The sequence below is a fragment of the Arachis stenosperma genome, chromosome 6 (genome assembly GCF_014773155.1).
Source record: "Arachis stenosperma cultivar V10309 chromosome 6, arast.V10309.gnm1.PFL2, whole genome shotgun sequence".
Classification (NCBI taxonomy): Eukaryota; Viridiplantae; Streptophyta; class Magnoliopsida; order Fabales; family Fabaceae; genus Arachis; species Arachis stenosperma.
Window position 1 is genome coordinate 83069298 of NC_080382.1, and position 19998 is coordinate 83089295.

Here is a 19998-nt window from a genome sequence, read left to right on the forward strand (position 1 = left end):
TGTCTAAATGGGTAACTTTTAATTAAGAAAATCAAAGAAAATAAACTTTTGAGCTAAAATATCTTTTTTGGATAAAATTTTAGATACTTCTGATAAATTATTGATGCATTTGTATTTTTAGTGGTTTTTTTCTTAGAATTTCATTTATTAAGTTAGTGATTCTTATTTTATGATCAATTGTTTCATGATTTAATGAACAATATTTTGAGTTGCTTTGAATTTTTTAATTATAAGAGATTGTGAAAGAACAAAGATCAAGACAGGCAAGCAAGAGAAGCACTAGGAGTAAGGAAGGAAGTGGTGTTAGATGCCACTCCATCTTGCGTTCAACACATGTGAATAGAGAGCTCCTGGACATCCAAGCTCAGCCTTGCATCCAATGCAACTGATCTTGCGTTCAACGCAGTCAAGCAGAGAGCTCCTGGATATCCAAGCAAAAGCTGCATTCAACGTAACCCAACCAAACCCTACATCCAACGCACCATCCCAGCTGCATCTAACGCACCGTTCCTTGTGTCCAATGCATTCTCCAGAAGCATGTCTAGTGGCTGTAGACGCAGCTTAGACAGAGGCTTCAAGAACTCCAAATAGCACCATGCGTTAAACGCACTCTCCTTTAAGTTTGACGCCACTTCATGGGCCAACTCCTAGGGCATCACAATCCTTCACCAATCTCTCTAACTTCAAGGGCTTGCTTTGCTGACCCAAGATTAAGTTGCAATCCCATAAGTTTTAGTTCTACTGGCCATGAACTCACGTGTTGGTTAAAATGTCAGAACCTGACACATCTGGTAGCTAACCCAGATATGGAATATGACAACAAAGAGCAAGTGAGAATAAACCATAACCCTTGTCTCTTACCCAAATGAGTGTTTACAAATCTCAACCTAGAGCAAGTAGGACAAATCCCAACACTTGCATCTTACCCAGGTGCCTCAAGTCTCATTCCGGAGCAAGTGGGACAAAGCCACCATCCTTGTATCTTACCCAGACCGGTGTTTTCAATTCTCAACCCGGAGCAAGTGGGATTAAACCACAACCCTTGCGTCTTACACGTGTTTCATGTCTCAACCTGGAGCAAGTGGGAGAATCCTCAACCCTTGCGTCTTACCTAGGTACCTCATGTCTTACCGTAACCACGGAACAAGTGGGATAACACCCAGACCTTGCCAATCCGTCCAACCAGGCCATACTCAGTCATTATCAGTGTCTTTTAGTAATTTCATAAGTGATTTAACTCATCATCCCATCTCTTTATCAATTTATCAAACAATCGATTCATTAATCTCAATTCTTTATCAAATAATCAATTCTGTTTTCTCGTGAGTAGGGTAACACTACGGTCCTCACTTTTGGCGGGACAAGGCCACCATCCCCATGCGACAAACCACAATCATTGCATCTTACTTAGGTGTTTCAACTCTCAACCCGGAGCAAGTGGGACAAACCACAATCCTTGCATCTTACCCAGACAATAAATCATTAATAATTAACTTTAATCAATTTCATAAATTATTAGATAGTTTAAACTCCATTCATTATTAATTCCCAGAGTTTAGGTTCATTAACCACAGTATTTTATCAATTTGGAAATCCTTTAACACGTGAGTGGGATAGAACTACCATCCTCACAGCAGGCGAGATAAAACCACCATCCCCACAACCTTGTCATCCGGTTTAACCAAGCATTTACCCGAGAATAATTTAATTTAATTCATCATATATCTTCTTAGTGTATTTGATGAATCCACATTTCATGATATTTATTTGCTCTATTTGGGTGGATTTTATCAACTTTTCTTGCATTTATCTGTTGAAATAGCATAGTTTCATGATTTCTTTTTAAATTGTGAGTGAAAGTAAAAACATACTTTTTAGGCCTTTTAATTGCTAAATTTTATTCACTTTAATTCTATTTGATGCCTTAATGTGTTTGCTAAGTGATTTCATGTTTCAAAGTTAAGTATGGGTTGAAGAAGTGATAAAAGAGCATGCAAAATAGAAGAAACCATGAAAAAATGGAGTTTGGAAGTTTCAGCATCCATGCGTATGCACAGCGATGTGTGCGAACGTACAAGTGTGAGCTCATGGCGCCGCATACTCGTGAGGGTGAATTTTGTTAGGCCACGCATACGCGTGACCCATGCGTACACGTGACGCTTGTCATGTGAGCTCATTAATTGCAATACGGTAGGGGCGAATTTTGGGCCTCCAAAAAATCCAGTCCAACTCATTTCTGAAGCTATTTCAAGCCAAAGTGAAGAAGGATGAAGGGGGGGGGGGGAGCAATCAGGTTTAGGTTTTTACATGTTTTAGCTTAGTTTTCTAGAGAGAGAAGCTCCCCATTCTCTCTAGAATTTAGGGTTTTTCGTTTAGTTTCTCTTTTATTTCAGATTTTAATTCTTGTTTTAATGAAGTTTCATTTATGTTTTCATACTCTTTTGTCTTGATCCTCATAGTTTCTTTTGTCATTTTCTCAATTTTTGCTACTTTTAGTGTATGAACACTTGTTAATTTTGGTTTCATTAATGCAATTTTAATATTTTATCTTTCTTTAATTCTTGTTGAGTTTCTATTATTATTCTCATGCAATTGGTTGTATAGATTTTACTTTTATTGTAATTTATGATATTTTTCTTTTTATGCATGTTAAGTGTTTGATAAAATGTCTCTTATAATTTTTGTATAATTTTTCACACTCTTAGTTAGAAATTAGGTAATTAGGTGAACTTGAGTTATGGATGTCCATCTATATTGTGTTAGGATTGTTAGTTGGTTTGGTTTACATTGACGCTAGTTTTTCAACAAGTTAATTAGTGAGTTAGCTAGAACTTATGGATTGAGATCCATTATGGCCTTTTGACTTATCCTCGATGTTAGGATAAACTAATTGGGATTAATTCTATGCAATTACCGTGTTTGTGGTCCATGACTAGGATAGGAATCATTAATTTCCTAATCCTTGCCAAGAGTCCTTTTTGCCATTTGAATTCCATTTTTGATTTACTTGCTTTGAGTTTTAATTCCCTTGCATGCTTACTTGTTTAATTTCTTGCATTTTAATTTCTTGCCAATTGCAATCATAACCCCCGCTTCCCTTATAGCCAACAATTGAGCATTTCATTGCAATTCGTAAAGACAATGACCCAGTAGTTTAAATACTCTTGGTAATTTTGTGTTGATTGTGGCTTATCTTTAATTTAAACTTTGATTAAGAGTTAATTATTGGTTTAGACTATACTTGCAACGAGATTCTAATTTTGTGAAATTCTATATTAACAATAACTTTCACATCAAATTTTTGGCGCCGTTGCCGGGGATTTGCAATGGTGCTACATTGTTGGCTATTGTTAATATGTGAATATGTGAATAGTTTGTTTTTGTTTGGTTGCTTGTTTTTGCTTGTAAATATGCCTCTTGGTTGTTGGCTTGCTTTAATAAATTTTTGTTTTAAAAGGCATAAGTGAATAGTTAGTAATCTTGTTGAAATTGCATTTTTTACTTGAGTTGCATGTTTAAATTTTCAATTAGTTTCTGGATGGTTGAAATAGTTTTGGTAGATTTTTGTTTGTGCATATTACAAGTGATTTGAATAGTCCAATGATTTTGATTTGGAAAATAAAATTTTAAGTTAATTTTAAAGTTTAATGTGAATAGCTGCATATTTTTATTAATTTCTTATTTATACGCATATTAGAATGTTGGGGACGGATTCGGTGTGCAAAGATCTTTGGCACACCAGTGCGCATCGCACTTATCTTCAGCTGACCGGTGTGCCATCGAATGCTGTCCGTCGGATGTCTCTCGTTTTTTTAATCTAATGGTAGAGATTACCCTTTCTTTTCCCTTCTTTGATTAGTTAATGGATCTCTTGTCTCAGAGGGGCTATTTTACAAATTTATTTTGTTGCTGGTTAGTTTTGTTATATCTGAAAACTATTTAGATTTATGTAGAATTAGTTAACAATTTTTAAGATGGAATTATTTGAAGTTAATGACTCTGCGTTACGTTTAATCTAAAACGATGGGGTTGGGCTGGAAATGAAGAAGTTTCATCGTTGACGTCGTTTGACGCATACCAGAATCGCACGGACGTTTAGGTTTTCGTCACTGACCATCAATGGAGTTGCAGGAAGTTCCCCCACCCCACCCCCTCGCGGAATCACACTGCAAAGCTGCCTGCTCTTTGAAGTGCGGCCTCCGTCGCGACTCGTTGGTTCGGAGGATGAAGATATGCATAGTGTCCTCGCCGGAGCTGGATTTGATCACCGTCTGATAACAATGAGTGATGTTTCGGCTAGATGTGTGACTTTGCCGGAGACGACCAACAAGGAAGGATCGAATCTGCGTGGGGATGGTGGGCGAGAGGATGACGAAGGAGACCCCGATTGTGTTACGAGTCGGGCGGGTTAGGTTAGAACCCAGTTGGTTGAACTTGGGTCAATCTTGATGGGCCTCTAGAGTAAATTTTTTTTCTTATTGAGATACACATTTTTTCTGAAACCAATGATGGGCTCAAGTGTTGGGCTATTAAAAATGTTGTTAAATAAGGAAGAGGAATACCATTGACAAAAAAAAAAAAGAAGAGGAACATCAAAATAGTTATTGCATGTATAATAAGTTGTTGAACCATTTAACAGCAATATTAATTTTCTGAATGATATAATAATTAAAATACTATGCAAAACAAACTTAGCGGGTTAATGTAAGGTTTTGCCAGAAAAATGATGCTGGTGCATAAAATTATAGAAACGTTGATGCACATATTTTTCAGTTGATCACGGGTTGTATTCATACAATATAGTTGGTTGAGGTTTAATACCTGTCCTTTAATGAGAAATGAGGTTTTTTAAGGAGATTCTATTATTTGATTTCACTAATTGGTTTATTATAGCCTCATACTGAGGGACGTACTTTGAAACTTGTTTAAACCAGTCCCTTCGTATTCTTTGTTGATCCAAGCATTTTAGTTGGAAACATGTTTATCCTTTATAAAGGAACGGAATTTGGCATGACATTACGATATGGTAAATGAAAATAATTCTGAATGTTTATTCCAGTAGTGTAAAACTGATTTGCAAGGATAACTCGATAGACAGGTCTTTCATAACGCACCCGTAAATAGTTGCTGAAATGTTCTGGGATCATGATTTGGAAACGTTAAATGCTAACGGCGGAAGATAATTCCCTAATTTTGTTTAAACCGCTCAAATGATTTGTTTTATTTGGCTGATTTATAGGCAGAGGGGCTGAGTTATGAGTAACTCCAAATAATTCACGATAAGCAGAGAACGAACCGACGAAAGTAGATATAATAATCGTTACCGAGTTTTAATTATCATTTCGTAAGATCAAAGGAAACAAACAAGGGGACCAAATAGATCATTCAGGGCTTCAGGCCTCGACAAAAAACCAAAATAACATAAACACATCACCCATGTGCACCAGGTCAAATACCTCCGTCACTGTCTTCAATCTGCACCGGTTGAACGCCTGCCTGGCGAGACAAAGATTTCTCCTTGACCTCCAAAACATCGACGACCCTTTGTGCCAGGTCACGCCATTTTGAGCTTTCCGCCATCATTTCATTTGCTTTGTCATACATTCGGCGAACGGTCGCTTCACAATGTTGCTGCTCCATGCGCAACAACTTCTCCTCCCGGCGCCGTGCCTTCTCCTCTTCCTCCAGTTGATCCTCCATTTTCTTTAACTTGACCATTAAATTCAACCTCTCGGACCTGACCTCGAATAGTTCATCTGAGATTTTTTCAAGCCTAGCCTCCCAAATTTCCTCCCTCCTAACAAGTTCAGCCTCAATAAGGTCACAATCCGCGGACTTCTCATCTGTACGGACGATGTCGATCAGATTGGACATCGACTGTTCTGTGAGGTCGACGGGACTAACGGTGTGGTCGGTGACGGTCTCCTTCGACATTTTCTCGGAAGTACACAACGGAGAGAGCAGTGGAAGGTGGCAGAAATAAGGAGGGGGATAAGGATAGACGGAGAGGTGAGAGAAGGAGTTACGGTAGAGTAGAACTGTGAAAGAAGCGTTAGGAGGGATAGGGTTTGTCATTAACAGGCACATATACATATATAGTCTAAAGTGGGAAGCTGCTTCGAATACTTTTTTTCGTAGAAAATGAGTAATACTTTGTTTTTTTTTTGGGAAAATAAACGATTTATATTTAAGGAAAAAGAAGAGATAACAAATTTAATATAGTTTTAAATTTAAATTTAATCTTAAAATTATTTTTCAGTGCTCAGCTTTTAAAATTACGTTTACGATGTCTTTGATTCCCGTGCCAAACCCAAAAACGAAGCATCGGTTACAGTGGGCGTAAATGAAGGCGTATGTGGCACGGTACCTGACTTATCTGGTGAGCCGTTTTACAGTATATAAGTTCCCTCCCCAGCTTTCCTTTATCGCGTCTGGTGCTCGTGATTCATACTCTCCTGTAACCTTTCCCTCTCCCCCCACCGTCCAAAAAATTTAAATCAAATAGGATGAAATTGGCTGCAACCTCCGACAAAGGCAGTAGGGAAAAGAAGGCCGGATATGGGAGAAGGAAAGTGAAAGGGGTGCCCCCCCGCGGCTGTCCGCTGACTCTTCTGCCTCGCGAAATATGGGAGAGAATTACAGCAAGGGTTGCGTCGACCTCGATTAAGGATATGTTTAACATGCAGGCGACTTGCAAGGTGTTTTTGGACGCAGCCTGCTCATCTGCGGTGTACAAGGTGGCCTCCATGGTGGAGCTACCCATCGTGTTCGGTTATGACTTAGAGGACTGTCCTGAGGATGAGTTCCTTTATAGAAGCACGCGTAGAGGAAATATGGCCGTTATATTCCGTGTAGGGATTAGAGAATTCTGCTGGATGGGCCAATCTGTCACTGGGGTCGACACCCTGCTTGAGGCCGCCGATGCGGGCGACGTCCAAGCCCGCTACATGAGTGCGATGCAGCTACTGACACCAGGTGTTCGGGATGAGGCAGATGATGAGCGGATATTTTATACGCTTTTTGGGGGTAATTTCATGTAGTTTTTGGTATGTTTTAGTTAGTTTTTAGTATATTTTTAGTAGTTTTTAGGCAAAATTCATATTTCTGGACTTTACTATGAGTTTGTGTGTTTTTTTGTGATTTTAGGTATTTTCTGGCTGAAATTGAGGGAGCTGAGCAAAAATCTGATTCAGGCTGAAAAAGGACTACTGATGCTGTTGGATTCTGACCTCCCTACACTCGGAATAGATTTTTTGGAGCTACAGAAGTCCAATTGGCGCGATCGCAATTGGGTTGGAAAGTAGACATCCAGGGCTTTCCAGCAATATATAATAGTTCATACTTTTCTCGAAGATAAATGACGTAAAGTGGCATTTAACACCAGTTCTATGTTCCATTCTGGCGTTAAATGCTAGAAACAGGTTACAAGTTGGAGTTAAACGCCCAAAACAGGTTACAACCTGGCGTTTAACTCCGGAAACAGCCCAGGCACGTGAAAAGTTCAAGTCTCAGCCCCAGTACACACCAAGTCGGCCCCAGAAGTTGATTTCTGCACTATCTATCTCAGTTTACTCATTTTCTGTAAACCTAGGTTACTATTTTAGTATTTAAACAACTTTTAGAGATTTATTTTGCATCTCATGACATTTTAGATCTGAACTTTGTACTCTTTGATGGCATGAGTCTCTAAACTCCATTATTGGGGGTGAGGAGCTCTGCTGTGTCTCGATGGATTAATGCAATTATTTCCGTTTTCTATTCAAACACGCTTGTTTCTATCTAAGATATTCATTCGCACTTCAATATGATGAATGTGATGATCCATGACACTCATCACCATTCTCAATCTATGAATGCATTCCTGACAACCACCTCCGTTCTACCTTAGATTAAATGAGTATCTCTTGGATTCCTTAATCAGAGTCTTCGTGGTATAAGCTAGAATCCATTGGCAGCATTCTTGAGAATCCAGAAAGTCTAAACCTTGTCTGTGGTATTCCAAGTAGGATTCAGGGATTGAATGACTGTGACAAGCTTCAAACTCACAAGGGTTGGGCGTAGTAACAGACGCAAAAGGATCAATGAATCCTATTCCAGCTTGAGTGAGAACCGACAGATGATTAGCCGTGCGGTGACAGCGCACCTGGACCATTTTCACTGAGAGGACGAATGGTAGCCATTGACAACGGTGATCCACCAACACACAGCTTGCCATAGGAGGAACCTTGCGTGCATGAAGAAGAAGACAGAGGGAAAGCAGAGATTCAGAAGACAGAGCATCTCCAAAACTCCAACATATTCTCCATTACTGCGTAACAAGAACTATTTAATCAATGCTTTTTATTTACTACCAATTAAAATTGAGATTTATTATTATCTTGACTAAGAGTTACAAGATAACCATAGCTTGCTTCAAGCTGATAATCTCCGTGAGATTCGACCCTTACTCACGTAAGGTATTACTTGGATGACCCAGTGCACTTGCTGGTTAGTGGTACGAGTTGTGAAAAGTGTGATTTACAATTTCGTGCACCAAGTTTTTGGCGGTGTTGCCGGGGATTGTTTGAGTTTGAACAACTGACGGTGAATCTTGTTGCTTAGATTAGGAAAATTTTGTCTTTTGGGTCAGAGTCTTTTATTTTCTTTTCAAAAATTTTTCAAAAAAATATTATTTGTCCTTATTAATTTTTAGTTTTTCTGTGAGTTTAGTCTCATGTTTTAAGTTTGGTATCGATTGCATGCTTTTCTTTGTCTTTCAATTTTCGAATTGCATGTTTTTATTTTCCTTTAAAAATGCCTTATTAAAACACGTTAAATTTATAGCTCAGTTGGCTAGAGCGTGGGCTTGTGTTCTTAGCAATTGGGTATCTTCCTTTTAAAATTTTTTCAAAAATAAGTTTTTTTTGATTAAATCTTGTGCCAAACTTTAAGTTTGGTGTTCTCTTGTTAATTTTTCTTTAGTTTTCAAAAATTTTATTTTGGTTTTCTAAAAATTTTAAGTTTGGTGTTCTTTCTTTTGTTCTTATTGTTCTTGTGAGGCTTCAAGATGTTCTTGAGTCTTCTTTGTGTTTTGATCTTAAAATTTTTAAGTTTGGTATGCCTTGGTGTTTTCCCTCCAAAATGTTCGAAAACAAGGAGCATTGGATTTAAAAATTTTAAGTCTTGTGTCTTTTGTTTGTTTTTATCTTTCATAATAAAATTTAAAAACAAAAAATATCTTTTCTAACTATTTTTAAGCAATTATTTCGAATTTTTTTCATAAAAATTCATATTTCAATTTCAAAATTTTTCAAATCTTATCCTTTTAAGATTTAAAAAAAATCACATCTTTTTCAAAAATCTCCTAACCACTTTCTCTCTCCTCACTTTTTCGAAAATCTTCATAAAACATTTTCAAATTTTTATTTTAGTTTTTATTTTATTTTATTTTATTTTATTATTTCAAAATTTTTTTAGTAAAATAAATAAAATAAATCCACATCATCTCCCTTTCTCCATCATGGACCTAAGTGGAAATAAACAGTCTAGAAGGACTCTGGGGTCATATGCTAACCCCACTACTGCTTCATATGGGAGTAGTATCTGTATACCCTCCATCAGAGTCAGTAGTTTTGAGTTGAATCCTCAGTTCATTACCATGGTGCAGCAAAATTGCCAGTATTTCGGTCTTCCACAGGAAGAACCTACAGAGTTTCTGGCACAGTTTTTACAAATTGCTGACACAGTACATGATAAGAAAGTAGATCAAGATGTCTACAGATTATTTCTGTTTTAATTTGCTGTAAAAGACCAAGCTAAGAGGTGGTTAAATAACCAACATAAGGCTAGCATAAGGACATGGAAACAGCTGTCAGAAAAATTCCTGAATCAATACTTACCTCCAAAACGGATGACACAGCTAAGGCTGAATATCCAAGGCTTTAAACAAGGAGATAATGAATCTCTTTATGATGCCTAGGAGAGATGCAGAGAGATGCTAAGAAAATGCCCCTCTGAAATGTTTTCAGAGTGGGTGCAGTTAGACATCTTCTATTATGGGCTTACATAATTTGTCTTTGACAAAGAGTGTTTGAAGGCCTTTGAGACTCTGAAAGCTAAGTTGGTCACAGCACCAATTATTTCTGCACCAAACTGGGCATGACCATTCGAACTAATGTGTGATGCCAGTAACCATGCCATTGGTGCAGTATTGGGACAAAGGCACGATAAACTTCTGCACATCATCTATTATGGCAGCCGTATTCTAAATGATGCACAGAGGAACTACACAACCACAGAAAAGGAATTGCTTGCAGTGGTTTATGGCATTGAAAAATTCAGATCTTATTTAGTAGGATCAAAAGTGATTGTGTACACTGACCATGCTGCTCTTAAATATCTACTCACAAAGCAGGATTTAAAACCCAGGCTTATAAGATGATTGTTGCTTCTGCAAGAGTTTGATATAGAAATAAGAGACAGAAAAGGGACAGAAAATCAAGTAGGTGATCACCTGTCCCGGATAGAACCAGTAGCAGGAGCGTCCCTCCCTCCTACTGAGATCTCTGAAACCTTTCCGGATGAGCAATTGTTTGCTATTCAGGAAGCTCCGTGGTTTGCAGACATTGCAGACTATATTAAAAGCTCAGTAATAGTCCAGCTAAAGACAGTAAAGAAGCGCTTGCTGGGAGGCAACCCAGTCATGAGTTCATTTTTTTTGTAATTTTAATTCTAAATTAGATAATACATTTCAGTGAATGATACAGAGAAATAAAGGTTCAGGACATAAAGCAGAGGAATCACAGAGAAAAGGACATCACTAGCGCAAAAACGCCAGTAAGGAAGGTTTCTGGCGTTTAACACCAGAAAGAAGCAGCAAGTGGGCGTTAAACGCCCAAAACAAGCAAGGACTGGGTGTTAAACTCCCAAAGGAAGCATCTCCTGGGCGTTTAACGCCAGGATTGTGAGGAGGAGAATTTTCGAAATTGCCTCTCCTTCTATTCCTCTCCTTTCCTTTCTTTTGCTTGAGGACAAGTAAACCTCTAAGTTTGGTGTGTTTTTTCGTGATTAATGAGCTAAAACTCATCAAGATCATGGCACCTAAGGGAAAACAAACCACTTCAAGAGGCAAGAAAGAGAATATTCCAAAACTACTTTGGAATCAAGAGAAGTTCTTAACCAAAGAACATGCAGACCATTACCACGAAAAAATGGGTCTGAGATCAGTGATCCCGGAAGTTAAATTCGATCAGAAAGAAGACAAATATCTGGAGATACAGGAGCTGAAGCACCAGAAGATGTCTCTTGAAGGACCAGACACCCTACAGGTTGAAGGAGCATCCATCATCTCCAAACTAAAGGTTGTTGAGTCCTAATCTTAACCTTAAATCTGTGATAACTTTTATTTTTAGGAACCTATCTAATTAGTAAGAATTAGTATCTTTATTTTGATTTTATCTCCAATTAAACTATAATTCATTTTCTCATCATCATCAAACATGAATAAAATAGTAGATTTTTAGAATAAGGAGGCAATATTTTTTCGAGTTTTTAATAAGGAAAATTCTAATTATTTATATGTGGTGGCAATACTTTTTGTCTTCTGAATGAATGCCTGAATAGTCATAATTTTGATAGTAGAGTTTATGAATGTTAAATCTGTTGGCTCTTGAAGGAATGATGAACAGGATAAATGTTATTGATGATCTGAAAAATCATGAAATTGATTCTTGAAGAAAAAAAAAGCAGTGAAAAAAAGGAGTGGCGAAAAAAAAAGCAGAAAAAGCCAATAGCCCTTTAAACCAAAAGGCAAGGGTAAAAAGGATGCAAGGCTTTGAGCATCAATGGATAGGAGGGACCAAGGAAATAAATCCAGGCCTAAGCGGCTTAATCAAGCTGTCCCTAACCATGTGCTTGTGGCATGCAGGTCTAAGTGAAAAGCTTGAGACTGAGTGGTTAAAGTTGTGATCCAAAGCAAAAGAGTGTGCTTAAGAACTCTGGACACCTCTAATTGGGGACTTTAGCAAAGCTAAGTCACAATCTGAAAAGGTTCACCCAGTTATGTGTCTGTGGCATTTATGTATCCGGTGGTAATACTGGAAAACAAAGTGCTTAGGGCCACGGCCAAGACTCATAAAGTAGCTGTGTTCAAGAATCAACATACTAAACTAGGAGAATCAATAATACTATCTGAATTTTGAGTTCCTATGGATACCAATCATTCTGAATTTCAAAGGATAAAGTGAGATGCCAAAACTGTTCGGAAGTAAAGAGTTACTAGTCCCGCTCATCTAATTAGAATCTGAGCTTCACTTAAAACTCTGAAATATTATTGCTTCTTGATTTCTTTTTATCCTATTTTATTTATCTAGTTGCTTGGGGATAAGCAACAGTTTAAGTTTGGTGTTGTGATGAGCGGATATTTTATACGCTTTTTGGGGGTAATTTCATGTAGTTTTTAGTATGTTTTAGTTAGTTTTTAGTATATTTTTAGGCAAAATTCATATTTATGGACATTACTATGATTTTGTGTGTTTTTCTGTGATTTCAGGTATTTTCTGGCTGAAATTGAGGGAGCTGAGTGATGACAAGTCATCATATACCCATTTTTCAAGCTAATTTCACTTGTTTTGTTAGTTTTTATACACTTTCTTGCATCCTAAGTAAGTGATTTGGAATGAAAATGCATGAGTTCTTTAAATCAAGCAACCACCATGAAATTAATGTTAATCTATGAGGTTTAAGCTAATTTTAATTGAATTTTAAGCCTCTTGAATTTAGTGATACTTTGAGTGGTTGTTTTGGTTTATTGTAGGTGAAGAAAAGAAAAAAAAAAAGAAGAAAACGTGGCCTAAAGAAAGCGTGACTCAAGGAGAAGGAAGCGTGGTTAAAGGAATGAGAAGTGTGCCGCATGGAAGGGAGGAAGCAAACATTGCCCTCCACAAGGGCACACTGCCCTCTAGGAGGGCAACATAAGGAAACAAGCTTGAGAAGCAATTCTGCCCTGCCCTCCTCAAGGGCAATGTCGGGCTCACAAGGGCAGAATCATGATGAAGCAAAGTGAGGATGAAGCAAATTTTGGCTAAGTTAAAATCTGGGCGCTCACAGCATGACCATGCCTACTTCAAAGGGCTATAACTTGAGCTACAGACGTCCGATTGATGTGCTTCCAGTTGCGTTGGAAAGCTGACATTCAGAGCTTTCCAACGATATATAGAAATCCATATTTGGCGTCCAATTGAGGCAGGAACGAAAGGCATCTTTAAGGGTCAAAAATAAGCAAAAATAAACCAAGGAAAAGGAGTAGCGTGTGCATCCACCAAGTTTCGAACTTGGAACTTCATCTTTTGGAAACTCTGCCCTGCCCGCGCCAAGGGCAGGGTAGCATCTTGTGTGTGGCAGCATCATGCGCGCACCAATTTTGATTCTGGCGCACAATTCTTTCCTTGGCAGCACCAACGCGCGCACCATGGTCGATCCTGGCGCACCAAACCTTTCCTGCCCTGCCCTTGGCACGGGCAGGGCAGCATCTTTGCGCACCAACAAGCATCCCAAGCATCTTTGCCACACCAAGCTCGCCCAAGGCCGTACCAAGTCTCACGCCAAGCATCAATTTTCTGCCCTGCCCTCCACAAGGGCAGGGCAGCCTCCTGGAAGCAATTTTCCTTCATGGGCTGAAATTGAATTAAAAACCCAATTTAATTCATTTCTTCACCAAATCAAAAGCCCATCCAAATCCCAAAATGCAAGAATAGAAATTGTATAAATAGGAGCTATTTTTATGTAATTGGGGGGCGGAAGACTTTATTTTTGAATTTTCCTTTCTACTTGCATTTTTAAACTTTGGGATTTCTTAGAGAATTAGGAAGGAGAATTGATCTCTCTTCTTCCTAGTTCTTGCTTGAGCACTCTTCACTTTTCTTGCTTTGGATCTTGGGTGAAGAATTGAAGAACTTCTGTTTCAATCTCACCTTGAGATCTCTTCTTTAATTTTCTGCATAATTGAATTCTATTTTCTGCTCATTTCTTCTTTTTCTGATTTCTGCACTTTGCTTTCCTTTACTTCTTCTGCAATTGTTCTTGTTGGATCAAGGAAGGATTTGAGATCTAGACTTGTTATCTAGTCTCCTCCAATCCTGAGATCTTCAATCAATTTTAATTTGCCGCAACTTAAGCATTACTTTTCTGTTTTAAATTCTTCAAGGCATTTTACTCTTTCGCTTAATATCTACTGCAATTCAATTCATCTTTAGTTCTTCTGTTTGTTGCAATTTACTTTCTCTTGTTTAACTTCTTTAATTTCTAGCACCCACTCCCCTTTACATTTAATGCAATTTACATTTCTTGTCATTTAAGATTCTTGCAATTTTACTTTCTTGTTCTTTAAGTTTCCTGCAATTTTACTTTCTGCACTTTAATTTTCCTTGCTATTTAATTTCTGTTGGTTACACTTCATCCAAATTCACTTAAATGTTAGCTTGACTAAACTAATCACCCACTAAAATTGCTTGATCCATCAATCCCTGTGGGATCGACCTCACTCTAAGTGAGTTATTACTACTTGATGCGACCCGGTACACTTGCCGGTTAGATCTATGTGTTTGGAAAATTCGTTTTCCACAAAAACACCATCAAGTTTTTGGCGCCGTTGCCGGGGATTGATTAGATCGACAATGATTAAGTGGGTGAGAAGTCTAGATCAAGCATTTTTTTGTTTTTATTCTCTGTTTTAACTTGAAACCAAGGTGTTTGTGTTTTTGCCTCACTAAGAAATTCTGTCTCTGTGACATGAATTTCAATTTTCAATGGTGTTGTGTTTTGCAAAATACAAATGGAGTTCAACTCATCTTGCAGTCAAACAAAATTTTTCAGGATATCACCCACCATCACCAACCTCTAATGGTGGTTGGGGATATCACCAAGAATTAACAGATTCTGAGCACTTCAATCCATGGAGAATTGCTTCAGAGACACAAGATGAGCAAGAGAATCATATGGGACACTTCCCAGAGACACAATATGATCCAGATTTTGATGAGTCTAACAACTACTCATATTGTGACTGGGAAAGTCAAAATCAAAGAAATCTTAGCAATCCATACTCTGATGAGTTCAACAATTCTTCAAATTGTGATTCAGAGGATCTCCTTCAAAAGTCCAGAGAATTTTTTGAAAGACAAGAACAATCCTGGAAATGGCAAGAAGCTCTCTTCAAAAAATTAAATGGAGATTTAGAGAACATAGGGAGCGTAGAACCACTGAGCAAGGAAAATGAAGGCCAATTGATGGATGTGAAGGAGAAAGTGGAAGAGCAAGATAAGGAGGCCACTGCATCAAGTGAACTTTCAATGAAGAATGAGGTGGTTGAAAATGAAACTGCCCTTGAGATGACAAGAGCACATGACAACTCACAACTCTCACAAACTTCCTTGGACCAAAACGCCTCAACACTTGAATCCATGATTGAAAGGTATGAAGAGGAGATGAAGAAAGCTTGGGAAGATCAACAAACCTCCTCCATGAAAGAGCTACTAAAGCAAATGTTGAGTGTAAAAGAGGAAGGGGAAGAACAAGCTAGTGAGGAGGACAATCAAGAACTTCCAAACTCAAGGGAAACAGAGAGGCTCATGAAGGACAAGCTCATTGAACCACCAATTCAAAAGGCTCTGGATGAAGATCAAACTCCAAAAATCACACAGCAACCATGTCTTAACAACAAAGAAGTGAAGGCAACTAACAAGAGCACCAATTCTGTCCCTAAGTCAGCAAGCAAGCTCAACCAAGCCAATTTCAAAAGAAAGCTTGCTGAGAGGAAACCAAGAAAGGGGACAAAAGCTGAAACTTCTCCCCCCATGAAGTCATTCCTCTTAACTATTTGGAAGAAGAGGAAGAAAGTAAAGAACAACATGTCAAGCTAATGACACTAAAAGAGCACTTGTTGGGAGGTAACCCAACCGTAGGTATAATTTCTCTTCTCCGCTTTGTTTTCTTTCTTTACTTTGTTTAAATTCAATAAATTGGCATATGGTTACATTCTAAGTTTGGTGTTGCCATGCAACACATTTTCAATCTTTTTGGATGATTGCATCAAATCAAAAATGAAAGTGACGCACCAAGATTCTAAGTTTGGTGTGCCATTTATTTTTTCTATGCAATTCATTCAAGCAACACCACTTGTTTACATAACCATAATGCCACTGCAGTGTTATTTTTTTAGTTAGACAATTTTAGTTTTCTTGATTGTTTTAGTCATTTCCTTGTTTTTAATGCTTTCTTTTATTAACTGTGTTTGTTAATACATCACCCAAACATCCTTACTCATGATAGATTCTTCACTTGGTGATTGTATTCAACAAATAACAGTTTCTTTTGTTTAGTTTTAGTTCAAATAAATTGATATATGGTTGCATTCTAAGTTTGGTGTTGCTATGCAACAAAATTTGGTTCCAATGCTTACTAGATACTTGCATTAATTTCAAGTGAAAGTGTCACACTAAGTTTGGTGTGCCACTTATTTTTTTATGCAATGTATCATGCACACCCTCTTATGTTTGCAATCAAAATGTCATTGTCTCTTGTGCCTTGATTGTTATCTTTCATTTTGCTTGCTTAAAACACATATGCTACTAACATTTCATTGTGTAAGACATTCATGATCCATCTTAGCCCCATAGCCATTGTTCTAATTGTTGCTTGAGGATAAGCAAGCACTCTAAGTTGGCAAGGGAAAGGGAAGAATTGGAGAAAAAGGACAATAATAATGAAGATGAACTACAAGGGTGTAAAGTTCCTTTTCCTCTCCTTTGTTTCCAGCACCTTAAATTGCATGATTGTCTTTATATTCTTTGTATGCATGTGTGGTATGAATAAGCATAGCTTGAATTTGTTTTGAAATATGTTGTTGTAACATTATGACTACCAACTTGAGTTTTGTGAATTCAAAAGCAAAAAAGCATCATGATCATAAACAAACAAGGAATTAAAGAAGAATTTAGCATGTGCATACAAGTATTGGAAAGCTAGTATGTTTGATTGTTGCTCAATTGCATTGGATTTTATTTAATTGAAGTTTTTCATCTAGTACATTTTTGTGAAATCTTTTGAAATCATGAAAACCTTGAAGAAGCAAATACAATTAAAGCAAGAAAAGAAAAAGGAAAAGAATGAGAAAGTTGAAGGCTCTGAGTACCAATGGCAATTTATTTGCTAAGTGCTTGTGGTGTTTATGTATCAAGCCAAATGCTTGAAAACAAAACACTTAGAAGTCAAGGCTAGGCTCAAATGCAAAAGCACTCCCTCAAAGCTCAAGGCTCTGAGCATCAATGATTAGAGAGTCAAGAAAAGAAAAGAAAATATGAGCTTAATGAAGTCCTCTAATTAAATGCTTGTGGTGCTTATGTATCAAGTGGTAATACTTGAAAACAAAGCATTTAGAAGTCGTAGCTTTGTTATTAACTCATGGGGCAAAGCACCCAAAAGGAGAAAAAAAAAAGAGAAAAAAAAAAAATCAAAAGCTTGTTTCAAGGAAGAATTATAAGAAAAAGATTTCATAAATTAAGCTAGATAGAAGCATCAATCATTTACATCTCTTTTGTAATTGTAGCATGCATAGAAAACTAGCTTGCCATGAACGTTGAGTCGCTATTCTTCTTACCTTGGATTGTCAATCTTTATTGCATGATTCTTTTCTTGCTTGGGGACAAGCAAGGTTTAAGTTTGGTGTTGTGATGACAAGTCATCATATACCCATTTTTCAAGCTAATTTCACTTGTTTTGTTAGTTTTTATACACTTTCTTGCATCCTAAGTAAGTGATTTGGAATGAAAATGCATGAGTTCTTTAAATCAAGCAACCACCATGAAATTAATGTTAATCTATGAGGTTTAAGCTAATTTTAATTGAATTTTAATTGATTTATAAGCCTCTTGAATTTAGTGATACTTTGAGTGGTTGTTTTGGTTTATTGTAGGTGAAGAAAAGAAAAAAAAAAGAAGAAAACGTGGCCTAAAGAAAGCGTGACTCAAGGAGAAGGAAGCGTGGTTAAAGGAATGAGAAGTGTGCCGCATGGAAGGGAGGAAGCAAACATTGCCCTCCACAAGGGCACACTGCCCTCTAGGAGGGCAACATAAGGAAACAAGCTTGAGAAGCAATTCTGCCCTGCCCTCCTCAAGGGCAAAGTCGGGCTCACAAGGGCAGAATCATGATGAAGCAAAGTGAGGATGAAGCAAATTTTGGCTAAGTTAAAATCTGGGCGCTCACAGCATGACCATGCCTACTTCAAAGGGCTATAACTTGAGCTACAGACGTCCGATTGATGTGCTTCCAGTTGCGTTGGAAAGCTGACATTCAGAGCTTTCCAACGATATATAGAAATCCATATTTGGCGTCCAACTGAGGCAGGAACGAAAGGCATCTTTAAGGGTCAAAAATAAGCAAAAATAAACCAAGGAAAAGGAGTAGCGTGTGCATCCACCAAGTTTCGAACTTGGAACTTCATCTTTTGGAAACTCTGCCCTGCCCGCGCCAAGGGCAGGGCAGCATCTTGTGTGTGGCAGCATCATGCGCGCACCAATTTTGATTCTGGCGCACAATTCTTTCCTTGGCAGCACCAATGCGCGCACCATGGCCGATCCTGGCGCACCAAACCTTTCCTGCCCTGCCCTTGGCACGGGCAGGGCAGCATCTTTGCGCACCAACAAGCGTCCCAAGCATCTTTGCCGTACCAAGCTCGCCCAAGGCCGCACCAAGTCTCGCGCCAAGCATCAATTTTCTGCCCTGCCCTCCACAAGGGCAGGGCAGCCTCCTGGAAGCAATTTTCCTTCATGGGCTGAAATTGAATTAAAAACCCAATTTAATTCATTTCTTCACCAAATCAAAAGCCCATCCAAATCCCAAAATGCAAGAATAGAAAGTGTATAAATAGGAGCTATTTTTATGTAATTGGGGGGCGGAAGACTTTATTTTTGAATTTTCCTTTCTACTTGCATTTTTAAACTTTGGGATTTCTTAGAGAATTAGGAAGGAGAATTGATCTCTCTTCTTCCTAGTTCTTGCTTGAGCACTCTTCACTTTTCTTGCTTTGGATCTTGGGTGAAGAATTGAAGAACTTCTGTTTCAATCTCACCTTGAGATCTCTTCTTTAATTTTCTGCATAATTGAATTCTATTTTCTGCTCATTTCTTCTTTTTCTGATTTCTGCACTTTGCTTTCCTTTACTTCTTCTGCAATTGTTCTTGTTGGATCAAGGAAGGATTTGAGATCTAGACTTGTTATCTAGTCTCCTCCAATCCTGAGATCTTCAATCAATTTTAATTTGCCGCAACTTAAGCATTACTTTTCTGTTTTAAATTCTTCAAGGCATTTTACTCTTTCGCTTAATATCTACTGCAATTCAATTCATCTTTAGTTCTTCTGTTTGTTGCAATTTACTTTCTCTTGTTTAACTTCTTTAATTTCTAGCACCCACTCCCCTTTACATTTAATGCAATTTACATTTCTTGTCATTTAAGATTCTTGCAATTTTACTTTCTTGTTCTTTAAGTCTCCTGCAATTTTACTTTCTGCACTTTAATTTTCCTTGCTATTTAATTTCTGTTGGTTACACTTCATCCAAATTCACTTAAATGTTAGCTTGACTAAACTAATCACCCACTAAAATTGCTTGATCCATCAATCCCTGTGGGATCGACCTCACTCTAAGTAAGTTATTACTACTTGATGCGACCCGGTACACTTGCCGGTTAGATCTATGTGTTTGGAAAATTCGTTTTCCACAAAAACACCATCACTGAGCAAAAATCTGATTCAGGCTGAAAAAGGACTACTGATGTTGTTGGATTCTGACGTCCCTGCACTCAGAATGGATTTTTTGGAGCTAGATGAGTCCAATTGGCGCAATCTCAATTGGGTTTGAAAGTAGACATCTAGGGCTTTCCAGCAATATATAATAGTCTATACTTTGCTCGAGGATAAATGACGTAAACTGGCGTTTAACCCCAGTTCCATGTTCCATTCTGGCGT